Below are 10,345 nucleotides of genomic sequence, written 5' to 3' on the forward strand. Positions count from 1 at the left end.
CCCCTCACTGAATGACGAGGCTGGCAAGAGCATCTGCAGTGAGTGAACAATTCGCTCAGAAGGACGTAGCGCGGTACCGTTATTGACTATAAGGCGTTCGGCAAGTGGCTTAACACTGATTCAAGCACTCCAATTAAATGGTTGATAAGGGTCGATTGGCCAGGCTATCGCTGCACATCATATAGGATCCCTTTAACTTTGAAGCCCGCCTTCACCACACATGCAGCAGTTAAGCAAATAAAATGAATTCATTCAAATAATCCACAAAAGAGTTGCAGCTTTATCCACAAAAGAGTTGTAGCTTAATCCAGAACAACGCTGAAAACATCGCTAAGTTCAATCGCCCGTGAAATAAATATTGCAGTTAATCCGCCATCTTGCCTGCTCATCTGTGCGTGCGTCATGTGGTACATCGGTTCGGGGTCCGAGCAAATGTCATAACATATTTTTAAACGTCCATTTTGCACCAGATTTGCTTTGATTCCCTGTAGAGCACCTCGCGAAACCTCCGAAAATATAGGCACAGATCTGGTAGACGCTCTGGATAAGCAGTCCCTCTGAGGGGAGGGCACGAGGTCTTGCACTGAATGCATTTAATCATATAGCTCAATGATGCTAGTTAATTTTGGCACGTTCCTAAATTTTTTGTTCACTCATTATAATTCTCCAAACAGCAGTAAAAGATAAGTTTCATGCTTTGGAAATTTCACATTTTCTTGTGTATCTATGGAGGAGGGCACATAGCCGAGCTTGTCTTAAAGTGAATAGGTGTATATAGGCTTAGTTATAAGACTCATTATTTCTTTAAATGATCAGATTTCACAACAGATTTCGACACTTATTTGGTTCACACGATATCCGATCCTCAAAACCGAAATAATATATTTTTTTTTGTATACCTTGGTCGAGGCTCGTATGAGAGCTAACACACAACTCACAGCAAGGAGGCATGAGACAAGAGGGGCGGGAGTGGAAGGGACAAAACAGTGGGGAACAGACACATTAGGTGAACTGTGGAAGGGAGAGGGATGGGGATGGGACGGGGAACATGGCGAAGAGAAGATGGACATTTCAGGGACTTTCAGGAAGGAAAGCAGGAGAAATGAAGGAAGTGGGCTTGAGTGGATTATCGGGGGTAGAAAAGATCGAGGATTTGGATGGGGGAAGATAAGAGGTGGTGGTGAACAGCTGTTTTGAAAGCCTGGAGGGAAGAATGGGAAAGAATAGAGTGAGGAAGTTTATTCCAAAGGCGGGAAAAAAGAGGAATGAAAGAGTGAAGATGAGCAGTGATTCGTGATTTTGGTAGTTTTACCAGAAGGGGGTTGTTGGCGGACCTTGAGCGCCCTGTGGAAATGTGGTGGGGACAAATCGCAGAGAGAGCAGGGGGGCAAGGCTGGAGAGGAGTCGGTAGAAGACAGAAAGACCACCGACCAACCTGCGGTGATTGAGTGAGAGGCCCAAAGGCTCAGCTTCATTGCGGGAGATGCCGATGATCTTAAATGCCCTGGTTTCGACAGCGTGAAGCCGAGAAAGGTGGGAGGCAGGAGCACCAGCCCAGAGGGGAGAGCAGTACTCCATCAGGCTACGGACAAAAGCTTTGTAAGTGGTCAGGAGCTCAAGAGGGCCGAGGAAGGACTTAGCACGACGGAGGATTCCCAGTCGGCGACTGGCTTTTGAGGCGAGGTTGGAAATGTGACTTTCCCAGGAAAGGTCATGGCAGATAGTGAGACCTAGAAGCTTGAAAGAAAAGACTTCTTCCAGAGGATTGTTGAGAAAGTGGATGGGGGTGTTGTAAACGGTCCTTTCGAAGAGACATAGTGAGAGTGTGAGATTTGTCTGGATTGAAAGACATGTTCCACGTGTTGGACCAGTTTGTGATTTTATCCAGATCTGCAGTGAGTGAAGAAGCTGCTGCTTGCCGGTCTGAGGGATGACAGATGGTACGGCAGAGGGTGGAGTCGTCAGCAAAGAGAAATAGAGGATTTTCCAGAGAGTCCGAGAGATCATTGATGAAAACCAGAAAAAGAACAGGGCCCAGAACGCTACCTTGAGGAACTCCAGCCTGCACAGGAAGAGGGGATGAAAGAACTCCATTTAGGGCCACACGTTGACTGCGACAGGAGAGGAAGTCTGCGAGCCATGAGTGGAGATGGCCTTGAATACCATGGGAAGAGAGTTTGGTGAGTAGGGCAGGGTGCCAGACTGTGTCAAAAGCACGTGATATGTCCAGGGATACGGCTCGGATTTCCTGTCTGGCATTGAGGACCTCCATCCATTGATGGGAGAGCAGAAGCAGCATATCCAGGGTAGAGTGACCTGGTCTGAAACCAAATTGATGATTGGAAATCAAGCCATTGGAGAAGAGGAAGGATTTCATATCTGAGGCGATGATGGATTCCATCACCTTGCTGATGATTGGGAGAAGGCTGATTGGTCTGTAGTTACAGGGATCTGTTTTTGCACCTTTTTATGCAGGGCAGTGATGTTAGCAGATTTCCAAGCAGATGGCAGATGACCTTGGGCAAATGAGAGGGTGAATATAACAGAGAGAGGGTGAGCAAGAGCAGAAGAGCAGGCTTTGAGGACACGTGGGCTGATGCCGTCTGGACCGGTTGCAGAATCTGACTCGAGGTTTGAAAGCAAGCTCTCCACCTTGTCAGGAGAAAAGGATACAGAGTCCAGGGACAGTTGGGTGCGACTGGGTAAAGTGGGTAGAGATAGTGATGGGTTTAGGACACAAGATTTAGCTGCAAACACCGAGTTTAGACATTCAGCTTTATCACGTGTGGAATCAGCAGTGCGGCCATTTGAGGTAAGGGAGGGGATGGAGGGGGAACATACACCAGAAACAGATTTGATTAAACGCCACCAGGATTTTGAGGAGGGAGAGAGGTTTGAGAGTTCAGACTTGAGATGAGAAAGATGTTGTTTTCTGGCTCTCCTGAGGGTAGATACACACTTGTTCCGAGCTTTGTGGAAAGAACTGAGATTGCCCTCAGTTGGGTTTGCTTTCCATGAGGCAAAGGCAAGTTGTTTCAGGACAACTGCCTCGCCACAAGCTTCAGTAAACCAAGGGCGGGAGGAAGGGTAAGACAACTGAACACGAGAGGGGATAAATCTGTGCATGAGGGAGAGCAAGTTTCTTTGAAAGAATTCCCAGGATGAGTTGATGTTTGAGAAAGTAGTGATAGGAGACCAGTCTGTAAGTTTGATGGCTGCTCGGAGACCCTGCCAGTCGGCTTGAGTGAAATGCCAGACTCGACGGCGGTGAGGTGGTTCTCTGATAACAGCCAGAGAGATGTCCACTTTGACAAGGACGTGGTCAGAAGAACCAATTGGAGCGAAGGAAGAGCATCAGATATTGTCAGGGAAATTTGTCAAAATCAGATCCAGAAGAGATGGAGTACCATTGGTTGAGATCCGGGTCGGGAAGTTGACCGATTGAGTCAGTCCCAATGAGTCGCAGAAAGCTTTTGCTGAGGTGCCATGGCAGGTGAGAGAGGTACCCACACCGAGCCAACTGGCATGATGACAATTGAAGTCACCACATAAGAGGAAGAGAGAGTTTGGATGAGAAGATAGAAGATGGTCCATGTTTTCGGATAGTGAGGTGTAGATGGAGTCATCACTGTTCAGTGGACGGTACAGTACACATATAAACATGAGGTGGGAGTGGAGGGGAAGCCGAAGCCAGAGGTATTCCTGGGGGTGTGGGGGAGTGAGAGCAGTGCATGGAGAGTGAGGAATAGAGTCTTTGATGAAGAGAGCAACACCTCCACCAGGACGAGGCTCAGGTCTGTCATACCGTAAGAGGGAGTAGCCAGGGAGAGATACTTGGGAGTCAGACACGTATTGGGAGAGGAAAGTTTCTGTTAGGAAACTGTTAGGAATTTTGATGATATACTTTAATTAGTCCATGAGAGTAGATCGTGTAAAATCATATCATGTAATGGATGTAATCGCTCCAAGCTCCTATTATGAAAACTATCGAACTTACAAAAGCGATGCATACAGCGAGTCATAGCTATGATGAATAAGCATTCAATAATATGAGTGAGGAAAGTGAAAAAAAAAACAACTTTATCATTCAGAAATCGTTGCGGCCTGTTCTCAGTGAAGGGATGGTTGAGCAGGCCAAAAAAGACATGACGGCTTCAGACTCCAGCGAGGTTTCCCTGGAAACGCCTTAAGACCCCAGAGAGCGAGGTGGCCGAGGATCTCCTGATAAAGGATATAATTAAATAAGGTTGTTAATTATTTTCAAAAGGGGTGTTTTCATGAACCCAAACAACCAATTTTCAGTTATGCACTTCCTTGGAATTTTCTTAGTGCAAAGTTTCAGGCTGCTGGGTTTTATGGTTTTGGAGTTATGGAGGAAAAACACTGACACACACACACACACACACACACACACACACACACACACACACACACACACACACACACACACACACACACACACTTATAAGTATTGAATATTTTCAACCATTTTGCAACATCATATGCATAAAAAGGCAATGAACCTGGTGTGGCTCAGTGGTTGAGGCAGTGGCTTGGGATCCTCAGGGTCCTGACTTCGAGTCCCGCTGTCTGCTGAGTTAGCATCAGTGGGGTTGACTCAGCCTGTCATCCTGAAGGTTGGCAAAATGAGCACCAGTATACTGGTCATAATCCCTGCAGGGTCGATGGTGACGAAAGGGTTGGCGTCAGGAAGAGCATACGGCTGTAAAAACATTGCCACAAGAAAGGGTACCATGATTGGAGCCTGCAAAAAGCTGACCCCTGCTCAGGGATAAAGGCTTTCAAATGGTGTGATGATGATGATGATGATGATGATGATGATGATGATGATGATGATGATGATGGATGATGATATGCATAATAAGGCAACTTCGATAGATTATATCCAGAGAGAAACACCACCCAGACGTGGTGTTTTTTGTTGCAGCTTAATTGTGGACATAATAAGTCCATCGTTTGCTTTCAAAGAGTGTGATGAGATAAATAATGAAAAAAAACTCAACAAAACAACGAATTTACTTACTCATGAACTTTGATTTGAAACATTGTAGATTTCATCCTTGAAGCTCTCAAACTGATTTCAATGTATTAAAATGAAAACATAACGTGCGGAAAGTTGATGATCTGCTCAGGAAATGAATCCACATCGAGTCAATGAAGAGGTTATTTTGGAGAAGCACATCAACTGAAATGGTGACCATGAACCCTGCAGCACTTGCTTCAAGGATCCTGACCAACAGGGGGCACCTGCCACGTGTCTACCACAAGGAGGACACTTGTTTTAGCAGTGGGTGATTCTTGTGTCTTTCATAGACAGCAACCAAGCTGGAAATTGAATTTTAATACTATTATCTTCTTTCTCCCCTATAATCGGAAAGTTCCAGTCATTGTGTGATAGATTAGCAAATAGGATAGATATATGTGGCAGGCATCCTCTGTTTGCTGGAACCCTTGCAGCAAGTGTGGAGTGTTGGGCCTGTTAAATAAGTAGTCATAGTCATTCGTGGTACTTTTAAATAACACACCACTGCCACTTAATAGTAGTGCTGCAGACAAGTAACATTGATGATGCTGGTACAATCTTGACCGTTGTGTCTGCAAGTACATGCTCCTGTAGACCTCATGGTTCTGGTCCTGAGGGTTGTAAGACATTACAATGGAACTTCAATTAACAGTGTCAGCGATTGACGTTCCTGAGTAACCACATACTGAGAACTACTAAAATGTTTTCTAACCTCCAGTAAGAGTATAACATAACAGACCACATCAAATAAAATAATCTTTAAAGACTCTTTGTGACTTAATTCATATGAAAGCAAGAAATTCTCCAACTTCCACAACCCACTCTACCTTGCCCAAACTAACTTGCAACCAATCACACCACCAAAGCCACAACCACCCTTTCATAAACCCCACAGCCCAGGGCAAATCACCAAGATGAGAGGTGCAGACACAAACGACACAGAACTCCACCTTATACCTCATTCATTGCTTGTCATTGTTGCTCAAATTTCAAAGCCAGATCTGGGCCCTGTCTCTGCCCCGCCATGAATGCGACATTGACATGTTGCACCGGTCAAAGCAGACCACGGCCTCCGATCCAGAACGTGCACCACCTGTATTTGATTGATGGTAAATTCGCTCAAAGACTGATCAAGGCTGGAGCCCAACGTCGCTGCCCCGAGGGCATGAAGTCACAGTACTGCAGCCAAAGGATGGAATATGAGGAATGCAAACGTTTTGGGCTATTTTATCGGTCTCCAAAACCTCTGTCCATGTTATGGAGGAATTTTATTTACAGACATATGTAAAGCATCAAACTTTGTCACCCCTTGCACATTTCGCATTTGTGATGTTTTCTCTTCTGAACATATAGACATGAGCTTGGGTATTCCAAAAGGAAGTTTGCTAACGTTTTAACGCAAACAATATGTCATGCGGTTTCGCCCACATTTTAACTCAATTATATCTATTAGGTTCACTTCAGATGTTCCTCCTGTTTCACTGAAATTTATTCCATGAACGACGACACATACGTACATCCAAACAGTAACTAACATGGGATTACACATTAATCACGTGCATTGTGACGTAATAATTGTATGTTTGAATGCAAGGTTTGTTTTGTGCGAGAGGACTTGAGTTCCCAAGTGGCATGAACAGAATGGAGAGCTATGTGGCAATGCACCTGTATGCATTTAAAGGATAACCCCCTTTTTCCCCTGTGGTTATTTACGCAAAGGCATGTCACGTAATAGCGAAGGCATATCTTATTACCAGCACGCAATACAAGGAGATGCTTTACCCGTCTGTCGCTCATGTGAAAGTTTATAAAGCAAGACCACGGGTTTTGCAAAGTTTCCCAGACCGTTATTGCAATTCATAAGGTTTCCATAACAAAATGTAAGTTACACACCAGATATCCACAAAAGGTGGTGGGTTTAGAGTGGGTGGTGTGGGCTGTAAGTTGGGAATGGTGTGTGTGAGCGATTGTTATTGAAACGATAGCAAGCCTGAGGCAAAGCTCATGAAAGAGTAAGGGATGAGCATTGCACCAGGAACCACAGGGGCACTCGGTAGAGCGCAAACCTCCGCCATGCAATGCCTGATCCACGAGAACATATCGGGCCCAATACACTTTTGAAATATCATGTTGTACATCGTTTTGGTCCTGTCTCTCAATGGTGAAGAATCACTTTAAAAATTAAATAATTCTCGTGTCCAGATCCAGATCTGGATCTTCACCAAAATCTAATAATTAATCAGTTCGGCCTTGTCACACACCCAACGTGTCCACAAAATTCCATCTGGATCCGTCCACAAATGTTTGAGACATCCTGCACACAAACAAACAGACAGAAAGGGGGTGAAAACATAACCACCTTCACCTTCGGTGGCAGAGGTAATAGAAGGCAGCATGTCAATTAATAATGGCAAACACTCACTAAAAATTGGGGTACTGAGGATAAATGTGGGGAAAGCAGAGGTTATGGTGAGCAAGAGAGGAGGAAAAGAGGAGATTCGGGATGGAGCAGGCAGGGAGTTAAAGGAGGTGGAAAAGTGTAGTACCTGGATTGTACTTTGGAGGAGGAGGTGGTTTGGGAGAGTGTGTGTGTGTGTATGTGTGTATGTGTGTATGTGTGTATGTGTGTATGTGTGTATGTGTGTATGTGTGTATGTGTGTGTGTGTGTGTGTGTGTGTGTGTGTGTGTGTGTGTGTGTGTGTGTGTGTGTGTGTGTGTGTGTGTGTGTGTGTGTGAGAAAGAGAGAAAGAGAGAAAGAGAGAAAGAGAGAAAGAGAGAAAGAGAGAAAGAGAGAAAGAGAGAAAGAGAGAAAGAGAGAAAGAGAGAAAGAGAGAAAGAGAGAAAGAGAGAAAGAGAGAAAGAGAGAGAGAGAGAGAGAGAGAGAGAGAGAGAGAGAGAGAGAGAGAGAGAGAGAGAGAGAGAGAGAGAGAGAGAGAGAGAGAGAGAAAGAGACAGACAGAGACAGAGACAGAGACAGAGAGAGAGACTTTTGTATGCTTTTCTTACAAAAGTATCAAAACACACCAGAAAAAGCACACTCCATAAAAACAAATCCAAACAATTTTACAGCAAAAATAAATTCAACAAAAGCAATACAAACAAGGGTGTCTGTTCATGTCAAAACCACCACAGAATAATACATATATGCAAAAAGTAAGTGTAAGTACTTTACACATTACAAACAGATTCCTCACGAAAAGAGACTCAAAACCTCATCAGTGTACCACTGATCACCCACAATATCCAGGCTCAAAAGATAAGCCTGCTCCATTTTTACTCGTGCCGAAACCATACCTTTAAAGCACAAAAGCACATTTGCATTTTTCCCCTTCAATTTTGCTTTCCTGGTTTTATAAACTGCCAGTTTAGCAATGCCCAACAGAAAAGACAAAAACGAGAGGACTGGTTTACTTTTATAATTCCCCCTGATTCCATAAATAAAGACTGGAAAGGAAAAAACAAAATTTAATTTATAGAAAAGCTGTTGAAGGAAGAGAAAGAGGGGTACCAATCTCTTACATTCAATGAAAACTTGGGCAACATTTTCAATCAAATCACAAAAAGGACAAGAAATTAGAACAGAAGAATTAAACTTATGGAGTAATGTCTGTGTGACCAGGACTTGATGTGCTCGTCTCCAATTCAGGTCTCCAGTTCGCCCAAGAGTTGGAGAACTATACATTTTGTTCCACACTGGAGTTAAAAAAGCTCCAGCAGATAAGGTCTCATTCCACCGATTTTTCAACAGTTTTGTAAAACCAGGTATACATGCTTCCAGACATTTGTTGTAGATCACCGTTTTCCCCATGACGTGAAACACACCAATTTCCTCTAAGTTTGAGGAGAACACACCCTCTTGTTTTTTTGAGGAAATTTGAAGTTCAGGGAAATAGAGACGTGAGTCTACCACTTCATCCACCCCAGTCCACCCTATGTTTAGTCCATGAAAAGGTTTGAATTACTGCTTTCCAGACATTTTCCACAATACGAGCAGAACGAACACCAGTTTTTAATGAAAGTGAGTTACAGGTCGCCAGGCATTCAAGGATGGCTGCAACAGGTCTCGCACTCTGTTTATTCCAACACTGGTGAAACAATGCATAAACGACCTGGAGGTTGAAATTCTAGAGAATAAAGGATTCCGAACTAAAGGCTCATGTACAAACTTTTGGGCATCACATGATACCTCTAAACGTTGCACTCCGAGGACTTGCCAAGCATTCAAAAGGCTCTGATGAAAACTGGGGAGCTGAGACATGTCAATGTGTTGCAGGTCGATGAGGAAAAGTTCACGGTCATATTTCAGACCTTCCACTTTCTGCAAACAGGCGTTTGTGAGAGGTCGCCAAGGAACACACTCACTGTACAGTAGGCGCTTAATCGTGGAAATCCGGAATGCCATTATCCGACTTGGGATATGCATCAGATTTTGACTAACCGCATTTCTGGGTCTGCAGACCACGTCTGAGCCCAGCCAATGGTGGCCACCCCAGAAAAAAATCAGTCAGAACCCTCTGAATGCCTGTGACAAAGTATCTCGGAGGTTCAAGTGGGATAACTCTATGCCAAATAAATGGAACCACCAGGTTGTTTATGATTGACACCCGTGTCTTAAGCGAGAGAAGTTGGTACAATCTTCTCCACCTTGCCAGTTTCAATTTAATTTTTTCCAGGAAGTTCTCCCAATTTTTTTGTTCATACGCTTCAATTCCTAGAGATAAGCCTGAATATATAAACCCCTCACGACTGCACTGTATTCCTCCTGGTAAAACAGGCAGGGACGAGGAAGGCAATCTGGGGTCCACCCAGAAAGCGACACTTTTTTCCAATTTACTCTTGCAGCAGAAGCAAGCTCAAACTGGGTAAGGCAACGAGAGACCTCAGAAACATCTTTTTGATTTGCAATAGCAATACAGATATAATCAGCATAAGCTGAAATGACGACTTTGGAGTTTTGTGAGAGAGACTCCCAACACTGAGTTCCGAAGCACATAACTGCGGCCTCCATTGATGTTCAGGGATGCTACTTTTATCTCCATTCTGTTAGTTATTCTTGAAGCTCTTTACCAGCCCGAGTAACACATTTCCTTAACCTTTGGAATTGAGGATCTGACATGTTAACCTGATAAGGTTCACGAATCATACTCCTTGCAATTTTAATGAAATCGTGTAATTTGGGAAGTAATCTTTGATTTTTACGTATCTTTTCCTGAATGTCTCATCCAGGAATTTAATCACATTTTCTTGAGACACGAAGGTTGTATTGTTTCCCCCTTCAACCTCTTGAGAGGTTAAAGCAC

Source organism: Eptatretus burgeri, chromosome 9 (assembly GCF_056783735.1).
Source record: "Eptatretus burgeri isolate ZD-2024b chromosome 9, Ebu_testis_v1, whole genome shotgun sequence".
NCBI classification, from domain to species: domain Eukaryota; kingdom Metazoa; phylum Chordata; class Myxini; order Myxiniformes; family Myxinidae; genus Eptatretus; species Eptatretus burgeri.